General features: G+C 44.6%; 1 protein-coding gene across 4 annotated transcripts in view; it reads left to right on the plus strand.

Annotated features, from left to right (window-relative positions):
• Positions 1-1,735: 1,735 nt before the first annotated feature.
• REV1 (REV1 DNA directed polymerase) overlaps positions 1,736-19,051 on the plus strand; it is a 66,578-nt gene continuing 49,262 nt past the window's right edge. For 2 of the 4 annotated variants that reach the window (XM_061997691.1, XM_061997722.1), the window contains exon 1: positions 1,736-1,934. The gene's annotated coding sequence lies outside the window, so the exon portion shown is untranslated. Of the gene's footprint in view, positions 1,935-10,102; positions 10,146-16,415; positions 16,883-19,051 lie in introns of those variants that run through there. The other 2 variants (XM_061997702.1, XM_061997711.1) reach the window with 2 other exon arrangements.

A 19,051-nucleotide genomic window follows, 5' to 3' on the forward strand; every position in this document is an offset into this window, starting at 1 on the left:
TGGAGACTCATAGCAGGATCTACTTAAGCAGATACAGTTGTAGAACTGGGACCATTTGCTATTTGTAAAACAAACTTTATGTACCAGAATTAGGACAGGTAACTCAATAACAAACCAGTCTTCTGTAAGTAGCACAACTAATAAAGCCATGTTTCCTAAGGATTTGTCATATTCTCCCTACAATAGCACCCACTTTCCTTCACAAGAATCCTCACATACTCTATGTTCTCTCCCCACAGACTCATTTCACAGTGTCCCCAGTGCTCTCTCACGAGCTGTAAGCAGGGAAGAACTGGAGAACAGCCCAGACATGCTGAGACTGGTTTGACATAGAGCCTGCTGGTTGGTGTTAGAAAGCTCAAAACCTTGAGCTCTCATGCTACATCATTACTGTTCTAATAAAACTTGTAAAGCTGAGATTCCTTTGTGAAAGTGGGATGAAAAGGCCCCCGGATTTTAAAGTTATCAGGGAAGTGCAGGTAGCATTGTTGCACCTCTTTTAGAAACCTGGCTAATTAAAAATGCAGAATCATACCCGAGGAGCCTGTGGCTGTTACTCCAATATCTAGCAAACAAGGATAACAGGCAGGCCCTTTTCCTCTGAGAGAAAATCCCTTCTAGTGTGAGGCTAGCGAGGCCTGAACCTGGCTCAGCCCCACTTCATCCAAGGACCTGACAGCGTAGGACAGGGCCACAATCCCTCACCCACCCTCCAAGGGCCCTGCTGGGGAGGGGAGGACTCCGCAGAGACGGCTAAGTGTAGGCTTCTCCGCACAGCCCAGCCGAGGCGCGGCTGCGGTGCGGGTCCTGCCAGAAAAACCCGCACCACAACCCAAGCCAAGCCGGGCCTTCCTCGCGCGCTTCTTCCCTCAGCGGCGGCATCGGGCGGCGGAAACGGTGCGGGATGCTGCCCCTCGCCGAAGCAGAGGCCGCTTCCCACTCCGCCGCGGCGCGGCCCCAGAGAGGCGGCCTGTGCCGGGGAGAGCAGACCTGCCAGCCCTCATCGGGTCCTACCAGCCCTCACTGGGTCCTGCCCGCAGCCACCGCCGCCTGCTGCTGAGCTTACAGGAGAAGCGGACGCGCTGCGGGCGGACGCACGCGCGCTCCTCGCCTCCGCCGGCCGGGCAGCCAGGCAGCCAGCCGGCTGATGGCTCCTGGTGGCCGCTGAAAGCGAGAGGGCCGAGCAAGAGTCGGCACGATTCTCTCTCGTCCCGTCCCGGTGTGAGTCCCGTCCCGTCCCGGTGTGAAATGTCCGCCCGCGCCGCAGCTGCTGCTGCAGCTGCACCCCACGCTCGTAGCGCGCCCGTCGGGCCGCCAGGGGGCGCCACCGCCCCGCGCCCTCTGCAGCCCACCCATGCGGGAGGTGGAAAGCCGGAGAGGCGCGCGAGCCGCTCGCTCGCTCGCGCCCGCCCGGCCCGGCCCGGCCCCGCCCCGCCCCGCCGTCACGTGCCGGCCGCGAGAAGCTCCCCAGCCCTCCCGGCGGAGCGGCGGCGGCGCCGCCGCACGCGACTTTCCGCGGGGCGCGAACCGCTAGGGGGCGCCCCGGGGGCGGGCGGACGGGCCGGGCCGGGCCGGCTTGGCCTGCCCGGCGCGCGCCGCTTGTTGACCGAGCGGCGGTTGGTGGCGCGAGACTCTCTCGTGACGCGCTCGCAGGAAGGGCGGGGGGAGGAGGGGCTGCTGCTGGGGACACCGAGAGGGGGAAGAGAAGGAGGGGGGAGAGAGGGAGGGAGGAAGGAAGGAAGGAAGAGAGAGGAGAGAGAGCGCGGCCGCGGCAGAGAGCTGGGCAGGAGGAGGAGGAGGAGGAAGAAGGCAGACAGGAGGCGGTGGTTGCGTGCGTCCGTGCTGGGGGCAGCCGCGATGTGAAGCCCCCACACGGCCCGGCCGGGCAGGCGGCGGCGGCGCTCCGGGAATGTGCGTCTGGGACGCGGCGAAAGGTGAGCAGCGGCGCGGGGCTGCCGGAGCGGGCGCCTTCCCCCGTGCGGTGTGGCGCGGCGCGGCGGCCCCGACCCCCATGGCCGCCCGGCGCTCGCGGGCGCGTCCCCGCGCGCGCGTGTAGGGGGCGGCTCGGGAGTAAGGAAGGGGGAGCCCGAGGCAGCCGCGGGGCCCGCAGCCCCTCCCTGGGCCCGCGGCCTGGTCCTGCCCCTTCTACCCGCCGCAGCTCTTTTCCCCAGCGCGGGGCTCGGCGGGGCGGGGAGGTTGGGGAAGGGGAAGGGTGGCGCGCGGGGTTATGTAACCGGCGCGGGGGCCTGTCTCAGTCCCGCTTGCCCGCGCGCGCGGGAGGCAGGGAGCGAGGGAGGGAGGGAGGGAGGGTGTGCGCGCGGGTGTGGGGGCGGGAGGGGGACCCCTGGGTGCGCGCGCGCGCGCGCTGCAACTTGCCGAGGGTGTGCCAGGTGTGTGTGTGTGTGTGTGTGTGCGTGTCTGGGTCAGACACCCCAGCTCGCCCCTCGCCCTCCCCCCGTCACCCGCCACGGCACCTGTGTGTGTGCGTGTGTCTGTCACATGGGGCCTGCGCCTCAGACACAACACGGCTCCCGAGGCAGAGCTGGAGTGATGCTGCCAGTGTTTTTGCCAGCTAAGGGGTCATTGCAGGGAAATAGGTTGGAGGAGGAGAAGGAAAGCCCAAGCCCTGGCGCAGCCTTGCCCTCTCCAACACCCCACGCGGTGTGGCACTCGGCTGTAGCTGCATGTATCTGTCTGCGGTTTTCCATTGGGTTTGTCACAAGTTGTATTTGCTGAGCAATCGTGCTGGATATAACCAGTGTGCAGAAGGGAAGAGGAGCTGTGCTTGATGAGTAATCCTGTGCTTACAAACACCGAGGGATAGATATGTTTGCTAGTGTTTCTTCACTCCTTCCACATTTAAGGTTGATGCTATGCAGTTACCATTGACTTGACCTGTGATACTGAGCAAAAAGCCACTGGTGGGAGATGTGCAGTAATAGCAGGTTAACCTTAGGAAGGGAGAAAAAGATAATATCCCAAGCACGTGATTTTTTTTGTAGAAAAATCTGTGTGTTCTGTGCTGTAATATTCCATTATTTCCAATGCTTTAAGATTAATGTCAATGCTTTAAGATTAATGTCAAAGTCTTCAAAATGACAGAGTTGCGAATACTTCTGTGTTAATGAGAGATTTGCTTCGTGAGAAGATGAATTTATGTTTGTTCCACATCTTGATTTAAATCCAGCTCCAATCTCAAATTTGAATCTGTAGTCTAGAGAAGCAAAAACAGTGGATTGTAATTTTACAATCCTAAGTCCTCATTCATTTAGATGCTGCTGTTGTTCAGATAGAACTGTTTTAAACAGCTGCTGAATTGCCATTAGTTGCAAGAGGTTATCATTAAAATTATTTCTGGAATAGTAAAGGTTTATGACACAGAAATCTGAATCTCTGACAAATTCTTTGTCATCTTCTCCCAAGCACGTAGTTATTACCCATTCCCACCATATTGGTATTTCAGTCTGTTTTTTCCACTGGCCGATGTACCAAATCCCTGTTAGTAAATAATCCCAAGCTGTCATGCTGGAGGTCATTGGTAGGACAGCATTAGTAGAGGCACAGTACAGACACCTGCCTTGTGACTCACTAGTGTTTAACTACTTGAAGAAAGATTGTTTTAAAAGTGAAGCTCTAATAGGAAAAATACATTAGTGTATTTCAAGCCTCAGTAGCACAGTCTTAGTGATTCAGGAATTTGCCTTTCAAACGTAATAGAAGTCCATCTTTCTGGGTAGTATGTACACATTCTTACTTAGTCACAGCCTGTTCTGATGCAGCGATAGTGGCAAATTTTCAATCTTTCTGTCATCTCTTTCAGTTACAAGAGAGATGAAAAAAAAACAATGACTCCAACACAAAATGTGCTTTTGAATAGGTAGAAAAAATTAATATCATTACACAGACTTTTTTTTTAAGAAATCAGTTGTTCAGGACAAGCAGGAAAAGAATAACTGGCCTGACCCTGCTGTGTACTTTCCCCATTTAATTTGTTGGCTATTGTTTATTTCATGAAGAATGAATTTTTTTTTATTGAATGTTTTTCTGGCTTAATTAAAGGTGTATATTATTGTCACTGACATCTCTTGTCAGCTCCTAGCAGCATGTTTGCCTGATATAGCTACAACAAGGGAGCTAAATATCCAAATGTTGAAACCCTCTCTCAAGAATACAATGTAGATTAATTTGGTGATAGTGCCATGTGTTTACCTAAGCGTAGCAAAATGAGGAAAACCTGGAAGCAAATAGAAATGAGAGTGGCCACAGACTTATTTAAAAAGTTGAAAACGAGAAAGCAAATCTAAATATATGCAAAAAAAGTATGAGGCATTTTCAGACATGTGTAATGTAGTATACTTGTGGAAGTGTCATGTTTTAAGACATAAATTTGTGTAGAGCTTCTCCAGGAGAGCAGCTTTCTGCTCTATTGTGGAAATCAGACAGTATTTTAATTAGAGACACAAACATTTTTAGGAAGGAGGACCTCCCATGTCTATGGTAACCCCACTTCTGTATATTTCATGGAGAATGACTGGTGCTCATAAGATAGAATTAGGAAACTTCTTATTTCTCACTCCTCAGTGGAAGAGAGGTGAATGTGTAGAACAGCTTTAAATTAGGAGTTGTGATGATAACTTCCATTCCTGTGGCTTGTATTTGCAAAACTAACTGAAGGACTGCTGCCACTGTAGTGAAGGAATCTGTGACCATTACATTCATCTAGGCGACACTTCTATTCTGGTATACACACTGAAAGAATTGTTTTATTTTCCTTACTCTTTGCTGTAAATGCTGAAGCAGACCATGGTCCCTGAATTTTAGTGGTTGCTTTGGAGGAAAGTAATATTTTATTCATTTTTTTAAAACTAATTTCCTCTCTCAAAGCTTCAGGTCTCCCAGTTGATAGTCTGTCTATTTAACAATGCTGAAGCTGGTGGCTTGAAGTTTGGTTGCTTGCCTAGTTAAAGCTTAGCCATGTTGTGGTTAACTCTTCTATGTTGGATTTACTTTCTGTTCTCAGCTATCCCCAAATACTTTAAACAAATCCCAGTGTAAGGAAATTATTGGCTGTAACCCTCTTTATTTGGTGTGCTTGAATTCATGCAGACCTTTTCAGCTTCTTGATTTATGAAAGTAAATAATCCTGCAGAAGGGGAAGCTAATTTTGCCCAGGAGAGGACACTGCTCCATTACCTTGCAGAGTCATTCTTGCAAACGCAGGAGAATTAGTTTGAGTGCCAAAATGTGAAAGCAGTACTGAAGCTGCCCGCATTAGGACTGAGCAGTGCTCTAAGGTTTTTCCATGCTGACTTAGAGGTTGGCAGTATGCTGGCAGGATCCTGGGGACTGTTGCAAAAACTTTTGGTCAGCTTCTATTTGTCAGTGAATATCTAAAGTAAAATAAGGTTCTTTCTACCATGTTCATGACTTCATCTTCTTGAGGTGACTCAAAATCAGCTATTTGTCCAGGGCATGATGAGTCAGCAACTTGGACAAAAGGTTATACTCTCTTTACATCATTTTGGAAATGTAGGAGCTGTTGCTGTTTATAAGTTATGGAATTTCTGATAAGCCTTGCAGATAGGAGGATCTGTGACCCTGTGGCATCCAGGATAAATTATTAGTGCAGTTTACCAAGTAGAGTAAATTATTTTACAATTTTGTACTTTTGAGTGCAAGTCCCAGTTGAACTCAAGAACTAAAATAATAGTCTATATTGAAGGCATACCATTCCTGATTTCTGAATCTTCCTATTGTTTTCAGGAAACATGAGCATTGGGAAACTGGAAAGGTTGACTTTTCAGTCATTAATTCCTAGATATCTGTGCTGAAATTGCATTATTCAATAAGCAGTTCCAAGAATCCTCCTATAAAATAATACAACTTTTCACTCTAATTTCTGGCTTATCAGGAATTTGAAGCTGTGTAGCCCCTCCATAATGATTCTGATAATTACTGTGTTGGTTTTTAACCTAAGTTCTACAAACTAGATGTTTCCTTGCTGTAGGCTGTTTTTTTCTCTTTGGCTGTCATGGTTTTGTGTGGAGCCATTTCTGGTAATGGAAGGGGCTGTAAAGATGGCTCCTGTAAGAAGCTGCTCAAAACTCTCCCCTGAGCCAGACCCACTTCTGGGGCTGAGCCAGTTGGGCACCTCCACGATTACTTCTTAAGAAGAAGCCAGAAGAGGAAGGTTCTTCCTGTTCCTTCTTGCTGTCCTTGCTTCATTCTTTTTCTGCTGGTGACGCAAGGAGTTGGAAGGGAGAAAGTGACCATGTGGACCCCAAGGTCAGTGAGGGAAGAGAGATGTGCTGGAGCAGAGACTTCCCTGTGTCCTTTGGAGAGGACTGGTGAAGCAGACATTCATTTGCAGTTCATAAAAGATCCCACGTCAAGGGCAGTGACTGTGCTCAGAGGAGGCCATGTCCTGTGTGAAGGACCCCATATTTGCAGAAGCCACAGCTGCCAGGAAGAACCCACACCAAAGAAGCTGGTTAAGGACTGTGTCCCGTGGGAGGGACCCATATCAGAGCAGGGGAAGAATGCCAGGAGTCGTCCTCCTCTGAGGAGAAAGAAGTGGCAGAGAGCCCATCTGTGAGAGACTGACCACATCCCCCACTCCCTGCCCCCCCCCCCCCCCTTTCACCAAGCTGTTGAGGGGGAAGGAGATAGAGATATCTGGAGCAGTGAGCTGGGCCTGGGAAGAAAGGAGGGATGGGAGAGGGAGATCTTAAAGTGCTGGTTGTAATTTTCTCAATCATCCTACTCCATTTTTTTCTTTTTGTTCTGTTTCTTATAGGTAGTAGAATAAACTTTACTACTTTCCTCTCTAAGTTGAGTACTGGAGTCTGTTTTGCCCAGAACCATAACTGGCAGGGAGCCCTCCCTGCCCTTGTATCAATCCACAGCATCCTTGGTTATCTTTTTTTTTCCTCCCATCTCACTGGGGCCTCAGCCATCCTAAGGAGGGTGGGAGTGGATGGGGGGCAGTGAGCAAGAGACTGTCTTGGTGCTTCATTGCTGGCTGGGCAAAACCACACAGTGGCCTTTTTATATCAATCTCTACTAAGTAGTAGTGTAACATTGTTGCTTCCACTTCAAAGTTACTTAAAATACCCACTTAAAACTTAGGCCAGTAATACAATTGAGATTGGAGTTTTATTTAGGGATTCTAAAGAATTATAGCATTTTTGTTTGTCCTAAGAACTTAGAACTATGTTCTTTTTCCAGGAAAACACAGAAACACCGGACTCTTGTCTTTTCACATTCCTCTAAATCTAAGAGGAAACTTGAGAGTATATTGGATCGGTTCAGGTCAAAAGTTCACCTAGGTAATAGTAAAGAAACAAATATGCTGAAATACTTTGCCTTTATATTCTTAGTTCCTGTAGTTTGTTACCTTTTTTTTTTTTAAAAAAAAAAGAGGTCTTTCCATGTGTCTGTTCAGCCCGTATGGACTTGTAGTATCTTTAGCATCTTGTGTCACAGAATCCACAAATAAATTAGGCAATAGATGAGAAAATATTTCCATTTGGTTTGATCTGTCCTTTTACTAGTTTCATCTGATTCGTCCTAGTCCTGATGGTCAGAGTGGGTGATAAAAATAATATCCATAGACTAACAAATTATGTAGAAAACTTGAGTAGAAACTTAAAACTTCAAAGTAAAGCACAGAAGCCATATCTTATGAAGATTTTACTACAGAAAATGTTTTGAAACTTTGAGAGTTTCAAAGGCAAATGCAGAAAAACAGTTGGGAACTTGACTATGCAGTTTCAGTTGGAATCAAGTAATGTCATTCAAAAGCTGCTGTGAACAGAAAATATTACTTATTTAAATACTGAATCTGTAGCCATCAATGCTTTTACTAGTAAAGTCACTTGTGTTTGCTGCTCTATGTGATTAGTGCTGCCTGTGAATAGAGAGATGGCCCTCCGTAGTATCTGACATGAGCTACCACTTGAGATTTATAAAGTAGATGTCCTATGTCTTCCTTTTCCCTGAACAGCCTGGCCTGATCAGCAGCTGCTCAGTGTACACTGAGAACATTAAGTTGAGCATGAAGCACAACTGCTCTGGGCACTTCTCCTAAAATAAAAACCCCAAACTTGTAGAGAGCACAAGGGGTACCTTCTCATTGCATTAGGTAGAGCATTGGCCCATAGAGCAGAGATGCTTCCATGCTGTTTTCTGTTGCAAAAGTGGTTGATGTGGGTAGTGAGGAATCAAATTGATCAGCAGCAAAGCTAAGTTTTGTTTGTGTATATATGTGCACACATCTGCACACATAAACACACACACTCTCACATATACACAGGTGTATCCAAACAAATACATAAAATCAAAAGTATGTAGTCTCTTTTGACAAAGTTTCACCAGTCTGCTGGCCTGAAGCCTGGGAAATCTGGAGAACCTGAAGGTAGTATATGGCAGAGGTTTACACCAGCACAGTTCCTCTGAGTTCAGTGTTAACCAAGTCAGAGGATTCTGAAGTCTGAAGGCATTCAGCAGCAACAGCTTTTCTCATTATTTGAGAGGCAGGATCATGGTTTACTTATGCCACCTGCTTGACCTATGCCGCAGTGTAGGCTTCTTGTGTAAGACATGACTTGAGGGACTGGATTGTTCTAATACTGAGGAATGCACGAACTAAAAACTTATCATAGAATGGTAGGGGTTGGAAGGGACCTTTAGAGATCATCTAATCCAAGCAGGTTCACCTAGATCAGGACGCATAGGAACACGTCCAGGCGGGTCTTGAAGACCTCCAAGGAAGGAGACTCCACAACCCCTCTGGGCAGCCTGTGCCAGGTCTCCATCACCCTCACAGTGAAATAGTTTTTTCTTAGATTTAAGTGGAACTTTTTGTGTTCCAGCTTCATCCCATTACCCCTTGTCCTATTGCTACCTACTATAGAAAAAAGGGATGTCCCAACCTCCTGACTTCCAAAACAAGTTCTATTGATTTATTAGGTAGAAGAATTAACATCCAACTCTTACTTTTCAAAAGAAAGAGTAACAGAGTTCTCTCTTCTTAAGTACTATAGACAACTAAACATAGGAGCTAGAAGGGAAAATATTCAACTCACATACTCATCTCATTGTTTCAGATACTCAAGTCCAAAAGAGAATTTCTTTCTAAAGATTTACAATCCATTCACTATGTTACTGTTGAGAGTCCTAATTTCATAAGCCATGCTGCTTATTCTGATTAGTGAATTTTATTCTGGAGTCTAGGTGTTTAGAAGCTGGCATCAAGATTGTGAGTGGGCTAAGTCCTCTTGGGGCTGAAGCCCCAAAAAGAATATAAATGCAGAACAGAAATAATGAAGCCTATTGCTGAAGTCTGCAGAAACTTGACGGTATTTTGTGGCAATAAGAACGTTTGTATCAGAGAGGTAATATCTGAACTTTTTAGAACGTGTATTGAGCTACATAGTTAAATATAGCAATGAAGGTTTACAAAGAAGAGCCACTCATCACTGAGAAACTCTGAAGAAGGGGAGGAAATTTTACCAAACAGTGCAGAATTGTTGAAACTGAAGACAATCTTCTGTGAGCAGAAGGAAAATTCAACCAAGTCAAACCACTGCTTGTGACAAGCTCTAAATGGACTAGCTGCTACTGAGTGTTATTCTTAGAGAGGAATGAAACTTTGACAGTTGGTCTCAAGTTTAATCTGGCTTGCTATTTTTCTAACAACTAACCATCTCAAATGCCATGTATAAAAGTAAAAGGAATACCTTCTTGGAAACAGATTGCTCAAAGCTGGTACAGACTGTGCAGTGATGCTGGTTTCTGTACCTCATGCACATGGTTCCTGAAGTTGTGACAAAACAGTCATGTGCTGGACTCTTAAGTCAGATGTGAAAAGTCCTGTACAGCTCCTGTGTAAATTGTTACCTACTGTACAACTGCTTTAGGTCACTATGATGATTTGCCAGCAAAAGAAATATATATATTTCTTAGTTGTCACTTGTATGTAAAGTATTTGGTCCTTCACGTTAAAGTAAACTGATTTGAAATAAAGACAATTTTGAGTTGTAAAAAAAGTAAGTTTGAAAACTGGATTAGTTTAGTAAAGAGTTCCTATGTCTCTTTCTAGGGGAACAATTGAACTGAAGGCCAGAGTATATTTTCAAGTGAAGGTATGTGTGACACAGTTTTAGAATAATCATGTACACATAAGGAGTTGATTCTGAAGAAATTAGATTTTCCATGCTTTATGTGGGTTGCATGGTATTTCACCTTTCTAGCAAATGCCATGGATGTTCATATTTTAGAAAAACGCTATTTCTAAATTTCTTCTACTTATTAGCAGTTTTGCATCTAGTATTTAATTTGCCAGAGACATTAATGATTTTTCTTTCCTAATTTATACTCTTAGGTTTACTCACAGGAGATGAGGGTAGCGTTGGGTGGTTTTGGGGACAGATATTTTTAAAATGTCTTTCAGCTAATTTCATTTTTATTCCTTTAAAATATTATGAAATATTTTAATTACAAAACAGAACTTGCTGGTTGACATTGTAACATTAAATGCTCCTAGTTAGAAGTGATTGTTATGTGGGCGCATGTGGCTTAAGATGAGGAGTAAGCTTAACCACTTCTCAGCTGTTCTGTTGTATCTTTCTTTGAAAAGTCTTACACTACAGAAAAGGTGAGGTAGCTTACCCTACTTTTGTACTGGGGGAAAAACCATGATCAGGGCTAGGTAGTGAAGAGTAACTAGTACACTGCAAGTCTGTATCCACATTTACACCACAGTTAGTTGATTATGGCCACAACCCTAAAAGTCCATTTCTAGAGATAGCTGATATAATATTAAGATCCCACTCAGATCCCACTTAGATCAGGGAAAGGTACAGTCCCATCCATTCTTCTTTTCTGACCTATCTGCTTTGGATTTGTCTGATGCTTCTGTAAGTTTAGCTTGCTGAACTGGCAGGAAACTAACCCGTAAAATTATGTCGATTTTCTGTTGATTTAGTGTGCTGAATTGCACATAGCACCAGTATGAACACAGGGGTCATGTGAGTTTGGAGGCAGTGTAGATGTTGGGAAGAAGGGTTAAAGCCTGTTAGGCCAGCAGAGGTCAAAGAGCAGAACCATCCATTTTAGTGGCAGTCAGCCATAAAGTTGACTCAACTATATCTTGTGAAACTTGACCCTGACAGTTTATTTCCCACCTAGAATAAAATGCAGTTGCTTTACAACATACTAATTAGTTTATTTTAACATGGAACAGTGGTGTTAACTCTGAAGCATCTAAGTTCACAGGGATTTAAAAATACAGTCTCTTTAAAAGAACGAAACCTTCTGAAGTTTTTTTTCCTTTTAATTCTTTTACTGGATTCTGAACTTTTCAATATGTGGTAGAAAACTCTTTTAGACCCTGTAACAGCAGCTCTTTTCCAGAAGACTCAGCCAAGAGTAGGACTCTCTTGTGCTGAGAAATGTGTAAACACGTAAGACAGTTCTTTCCTCAAAGAGCTTGCGGACTAGTGCCAAGTGGAGTGGTGAGTTTGATGTGGGAGCTGGAATGTAGATGCATGAAACTCAAACAGGCCACAAAATACCCACTTGATGGAAACAACTTTTAAGCCCTGCTGAGCTGGGATGGATTCAATCTACAGTTCAAGCAGAAGATTCTGATACTCATTAGTAGTGTCTCGAGATACCCATCCTTCTGTTAGCAGTAGAGTTACACCTTCAAGCTTACGGCTTGTGCTGTTTGATTATGTTAATTAAGTCAGGTTCTTTTACATTAGAGACAGGATCTTCACTCTAATCAGAAATGCAAAGTAACCATTAGAATGTGGTACATTTTCACTCAGCTTTCAGTTACCTGATATTTGATTATCTGGATTAGAAGTTGCTTGTGCCATACCTTTAGACATAAGTTTGTCAGGGTTGTTCGTTGAGTCATAGTGCAGCTTCATTTTTGCTTTGGAAATAGTTCATATGGTTTCCTGCAGCGCAGAGCCATTAAGTGTATATTCTGCCAGATTCAACTTGGCTGCTTGAAGAGGCAATAGAAAGGTCTCTGCACCGTATACCTGGAAAAGGGAATGCTGAAGAGTATGGCATAGACGACTCAAGTTTGGTATGGACTTGTACTGACCTGGAATTAAAAAGCATGAGAATCCCTGTGCCTTTCTTATAGAGTCACTGAGATCTGTATTCAGTGCTCCCAAACATTTTTCCCCTTAGTATATGTGGGTTTGGTCTGGGTTTGTCGGTTTACCCGTGTAATCCCAACTGTCCAAGGTAATGGAAAGCCACTTTTCTTATAACCACACCACCCTGAATTCCAAGCATTTTAAAGTAATAACTTTTCTGCATTAGACTGTGTGTGCTGCAGATGAGATTAAACCAAATATTAACTTAACATCAACAGTCACATCTGCTGTCCTTGTTTTGTCGTCTAGAATCTCACAGTTGCTGTGCAACTCTTCTATACACACAATCATGTTTATAAAATTAATCAAACTTTGTCTTAACATTTCATTCCATTACCTGATCTGTATGCTTTGATTAACAGTCTTTAATAATAGGATTAAGTGGTTCTGAATTGGGAAGCATAATGCTAGGCCTCTGAAGCAGTGTGCAAAGGAATGTTACGTATCTTTTTCCAGTGGGCTGTATGGATTACTTCTGAGCTGCCAGTTGTGTACAAATCATCAAAACTCCTAGTTTCTCTTCTAGCTTCAGTTTTGAAAAAGAATTGCCCAATAAAAAATTGGATATTAGTTAAAGAACACTATTTTAGAAACCATTTGTATGTGCTCTAGAAAGAGAAGCAAGGCCAAGTTTTATTAATAAAACATAAGAACTCTCAGGAGTTCTTCACTTGACTTTTCTTCTTGAAAAGTTGTTTCTCTTGTACTGAAAACTTGGAGCCTATTAGCTTTACAGCTTTTGCACAGTTTCAGAGTTTGTGGATTATTTTTTTTTTAATTGCTGAAGATTTTATTGTGTTCACAGATCCAGAATATAAACATTTCAGTTTTGGTTAAAAAGCTTTTTGTTGAGTGAGGAGTCACTTTATAGCTTGTCCTTCAAGCTCTAGAGGTACCCTGAAAACTAGTAACTATTGAGGTACACTTTTACAAAGTCACTGAGCATTCACTGGCTAAAGGACAGAGCCCAGAAGGTGGTGATCAGTGGCACGGAATCAAGTTGGAGGCCTGTGGCCAGTGATTTTCCACAGGGATCAGTTCTGGGGCCAGTCTTGTTCAACAAATTCATCAACGACCTGGATGAGGGGGCAGAGTGTACCCCCAGCAAGTTGGCTGATGACACCAAACTGGGAGGACTGGCTGATTCCCCAGAAGGCTGTGCTGCCATTCAGCAGGATCTCAGCTGGCTTGAGAGTTGCCAGAAGGGAACCTCATGAGGTTCAAGAAGGACAAGTGCAGAGTCCTGCAGCTGGGGAGGAACAACCCCATGCACCAGTACAGGCTGGGGGTGACCTGCTGCTCTGCAGAGAGGCCTGGGAGTCCTGGTGGACAGCAAACTGAACATGAGCCAGCAATGTCCCCTCTTGGCCAAGAAGGCCAGTGACATCCTGGGATGCATCAAGAAGAGTGTGGCCAGCAGGTCGAGGGAGATTCTGCTCCCCCTCTACTCTGCCCTGGTGAGGCCTCGTCTGGAGTCCTGTGTCCAGTTCTGGGCTCCCCAGCTCAAGAGACAGGGAATGCCTGGAGAGAGTCCAGCTCAGGGCCACCAAGATGATCAGGGGACTGACACATCTTCCTTATGAGGAAAGGCTGTGGGAACTGGGGCTGTTGAGTCTAGAGAAGAGAAGACTGAGAGGGGAATCTCATTAATATTTACAAATACCTAAATAATGAGTGTCAGGAAGTTGGGGCATCACTTTTTTCTGTTGTATCTAGTGACAGAACAAGGGGTAATGGGATGAAGCCAGAACACAAAAAGTTCCACTTAAATGTAAAAAAACCCTATTTTACTGTGAGAGTATTGGAGCCCTGGCACAGGCTGCCCAGGGAGGATGTGGAGTTTCCTTCTCTGGAGGTCTTCAAAACCTGCCTGGACATGTTCCTATGTGGACTCATCTATGCAGGCCTGCTTTAGCAGTGAGGTTGGACTAGATGATGTCTAAAAGTCCCTTCCAACCCCTACCATTCTGTGATTCTATGATTTGTACTCTTGAATTTGTGGAAACAAAGAAAACTGTTCTAAAACAAGTTAAATGCTGTAATCACAAGAAAGATGAACTCTTGTATGAAATTAGTCTGCTTATGATGGATATTTTAGGTCCAGTCTCTTGATTTCCCTCTGCCCCCACATCAAGGGTTCTTCACAAAACGTTTCTCATACTCATCCCTTCACCATGATTCCTATAGAGGGAGCATTGTATCATCCTTATATCCTTACGTTTCATATTTCAGTGAACCAGTTAACATGTTTCAAATCTTGCTTAACTTTTCCTCTGATTTAATATATCCCGTGCCAGATGTCTCTCATGGTCATTTGTTCCCTAGGTTTCATTAACACAGCTGTTGAGATTTTCTTCTTTCTGAAGGAAAAATCCACCCTGTACACACAAGTCTTTAGCAGCGGGGATTCTCCTTAGGCCAGAAACCTTAGTTAATCATTCAATCCCTGGAACTACAAAAGAAGAAATTAGTCTTCCAGGATTTTATATCAGAAATAAGAAAATAATCCATGACTCTCAAAATCTGAGCCAGAGGCATCTAGTAATCACTCAAGTGCCATGTTGCTAACTTGTGTGTTTAGAATTTCTGTGAACTGGCTTGAGTCAAAAGTCACATCTGCCAAGGAAATGCTAAATCGTTATCAGATGTTTTAAGTAGGCATTACAGCCTAGATTCTCCATTTTTGCAGACTCTGGGAAGACAGCTTTGGAGCAGTTGATTTGTTGTATTTTTAACACACTAAGCTAAAGTAGTTTTGTTTCTGATTTCTGGTTTAAATCAAATTAGGTACATAACCATGATTATGATTTTGATTAGCCCCATGGGTCATGATGTTCTGATCTAATGGCTTTTAGGCTAGAGATCTTAATTCCTCACCTTACAGTGTCCTGAATAAAAATTCAAAATATACTTAAGTTTCAAAACAGCTTACTGTCATTAAGGTAGTTCTTCAGTTTCTCAGGCATTAGATAGTCTAATTTAAGCAAGAGGTTGTCTGTATAGGGGTCAAAGTAACTATCAAATCCTGTCTTCTCAAGAACTTGGTGACTGGAATAAAGAACACCTTTGTTAGACTGATGTGAGGACTTACAGTGTGCATTTCATGCAGTCTTGAAGGTTCTTTTGTCTTTTTTTTTTCAGAGTAAGAGTTTATTTTCCTGTGAGATTTTCATAGAGTTATGGAACAGCCCAGATTGGAAGGGACCTCGAAACCTTTCATGAGTAAGGAAGCCTACATGAGGATATCCAGTACCTTGTCAAGTTGCAGCTTGAAAACCTCCGATGATGAGGACTGTATTATGTCCCTAGAGAGGTTGTTCAGTGATTGATTGTTTTTACTGTGAGGATTTTTTTTCTTAAATCAAGATGAAATCTCCTCTGGTACAACTTGTACCCATTGTCTCATGTCCTCTTCATGTCGCTTCTTGTGAAGAGAGAGCCTCTGTCTTTTTTCTAGCCACCCTTTAACTTTATTGTCTTTTATTAAGAAGCGAAAAGGGTAATCAAAAGTTCAAACTCTGGTGAATCATATGAGCTGATACACTGATACTTGTAGTATCTAAAAACATTAGATGACATTTTCATGCTTTTTTTCCCTTCAAACTTACACTTTACTGTTTTCTCCAAAAACTTCTTAGCCGGAAGTGATAGATTTGCATTACAGTGTACTTCAGCTGATGCAAAAATACACATTTTCCATGTGAAAGGGGTAATCTAGGCATTTTCAGTATATCCTGTCCCCCACAGGAAAAAGTCAATTTTTTGTGGTCATCTAACTGATCTCCTCTTATTTTTCTCACTGATCCTTACAAGTCTGTGTTACCTATTAAATGGAATCCAAACTACTAAAAATTAATTTTTCAAAGACTGCTGATCTCTGTAAAAAATACAGATACTTAGAAAATACAACATACTGGGGAGGAGTTGCTTTATTTTGGTTGTTGCACAACTCATCCCTATGACACGTGATTAGTCTTCATAATTGTATACCTATGTTTGCTGAGGTGGATCGAGAATTGACTGAATGACAAAGCTCAAAGAGTGGTGATTAACGGCACCGAGTAGAGTTGGAGGTCTGTGGCCAGTGGGGTTCTACAGGGATCAGTTGTACAGCTAGTCTTATTCAACATAGTTATCAACAACCTGGATGAGTGGACAGAGTGTACCCTCAGCAAGTTGGCTGATGACACCAAACTGGGAGGACTGGCTGATTGCCCAGAAGGCTGTGCTGCCATTCAGCGGGATCTCGACCGACTTGAGAGTTGGGCAGAGAGGAACCTCATGAGGTTCAAAAAGGGCAAGTACAGAGTCCTGCATCTGGGAGGAACAACCCCGCGCACCAGTACAGGCTGGGGGTCAAACTGCTGGAGAGCAGCTCTGCAGAGAGAGACCTGGGAGTCCTGGTGGACAAACTGAACATGAGCCAGCAATGTCCCCTTGTGGCCAAGAAGACCAATGGCATTCTGAGATGCATCAAGAAGAGTGTGTCCAGAAGGTCGAGAGAGGTTCTTCTTCCCCTCTACTCTGCCCTGGTGAGGCCTCATCTGGAGTCCTATCTCCAGTTCTGGGATCCCCAGCTCAAGAGGGACAGGGAGGAGAGTCCAGCAGAGGGCTACCAGGACTGGAGCATCTTCCTTACGAGGAAAGGCTGTGAGACCTGGGCCTAGAGAAGAGAAGACTGAGGGGGGACCTTATAAATGTTTGTAAGTACCTAAAGAGCGAGTGTCAGGAAGATAGGGTGAGTCTTGTCTGTAGTGCCAGTGAAAGGACAAGGGGTAATGGGCAGAATTTGGAACACAGGAAGTTCCACTTGAAAGTGAGAAGAACCTATGTCGTGGTTTAGGCCCATCAGGGAACAAAGACCACGATTAGCCTCGAGTACCGAAGAGGCTGAGAATTGCTCAAGGGCAGGGAGGGCTTAATTGCCGCTTAAGGTTCAGGACAAAACAGACCAGGCCACTCGGTTTGGGGAAGAAAACAGAAAATAATTTAATGCAACATCAACTAAAACATACCCCCAAAAACCCAAAACATAACCAAAATGAAACAACACAGAGTAATACATCAATGAAGAGTCCAACCAGCCTTTTTAAGAACACCTTCTTGCCACACCTCCCCTCTTCCCGGGCTCAGAGCCCTGATCCCGGTGTTTTTACCCTGTCTCCCCCTGAACGGTTCCGAGGGGCAGGCAGTGGGGGTTTCAGTTAGTCTGTTCCCGATAGCTTCTGCCATTTGTCCCTCCTCAGGACGGATGAACTCCACACCAGTCCTCCCTGCCAGTCCGTGGGGTAACTCACAAGCATGGCAGCCCTGCACGGGCTGCTCCGACGCGCACCCATTCCAAAGGCTGCAGCTCCTCTCTGCCTCTCGTGTGGGGCTGCTCTGCGGCGCGCAGGCTCTCCAGCACGGCCTGGGCCATGGCCGTCTCCCCACACAGTCCCTCGCCCGTCCGGGCTCACTCACATGGAGCTGCTGGTAACTCTCGGTCCTGCCATGGATCTCCATAGGTTGCAGGGGCACAGCTTGCATTCTCGCCTCGGCTTGCAGAGGAGTCTCTGGTCTATTGCTTCTCCTTCCTTCCTCCTTCTCTGGCTGAAGGGTCCGCGTGGTCACCTCCATCTTGTATCACTCTTACACCTCCTGACTCGCATTTCAAATTCCCGTCCCCTAAATAGTGATGGCAGAGGCGCCAGATTGGCCCAGCCGGGCCGGAGGTGGGTCTGAACCCAGGAGCCGAGGGAGAGTCCGCAAACTCTTTACCGGGTCTTCACTGCAACCCGCTCCCCCTGTTACTAAGCAAAAGTTGCTCCTTGCTAAACCAGAACAACCTACTTTTCTGTTCAGGTGACAGAGTACAAGCAGACTGGCACAGGTTGCCCAGGGAGGGTGTGGAGTATCCTTCTCGTCCTTCTCTAGAGGTTTCAAAACCTGCCTGGACTTATTCCTGTGTGACCTGATCTAGGTGGACCTGCTTTAGCAGGGGGTTAGACTAGATGATCTCTAGAGGTCGCTTCCAACCGCTGCCATTCTGTGATTCTGTTATGTATCAAATTACAGCAACTCTAAAAATAGAACCAGGTGCATCATGATCTTGTGTTTGCAGAGGTTATGAAATATACAACTGAAACCTGGCTTTTGAGTTAGTTGTACCTGCTTTGACCATAATTTTATGGTTGCCTAAGTTGGCATATTTGCAGTGTTCCATAGAAATAATTGTATTTATGAAAACTTTCCTGCGTTTGTGTCTTGTTCTGCAATCAAACTTACCTACATTTCAGGGTGATTTGACTACATTTCAGCATATGCCTATTTGGTAGCTCTAGAACAAAAGGCTTTTCAGAGATGAATGCTAGAATTCAACTTTCACTCAGGTTCAGATAGAAATATTAATTTCATATATCAGATGGTCTCCAGAACAGTGCAGTAGAAGGCCTGGATAGGAAAATTACCAAAATACAGTGTTACTTCCGTCCACAGCTGTATGCGTTTTCTGGTAGGCTGGAGACTTAAATGAAGCTTCTGTGACCCTTTACTGGGTGATGCTGCAGATAGTCCAGAGAACAGGTGTCTCCTCAAAAGAAGACCATGATGCAAAAAAACTCAAATGCAGAATGTCGTTCACGTCTTTCTGTGTATTGTCTGTGCTTTTGTGCATTGTTATGGAGGATAAAAGAAATTGAAGTTTAATAAAATAAAGGTAACTGGCTTAAATCTTACTTTTAGATTCAAACTCCTGTTCTCACACTCTTAAGAGTTGATAGTCCTAAAAGACAGTGCTTTTATTTAGGGAACTGTTTAGAAGAGAAAGCAAGAGATGTAATAGCAGGCAGTGACCTCATGATCTCACTACATCATTAATCAATATTTTAAGA

Source organism: Colius striatus, chromosome 1, assembly GCF_028858725.1.
Source record: "Colius striatus isolate bColStr4 chromosome 1, bColStr4.1.hap1, whole genome shotgun sequence".
Lineage (NCBI taxonomy): Eukaryota > Metazoa > Chordata > Aves > Coliiformes > Coliidae > Colius > Colius striatus.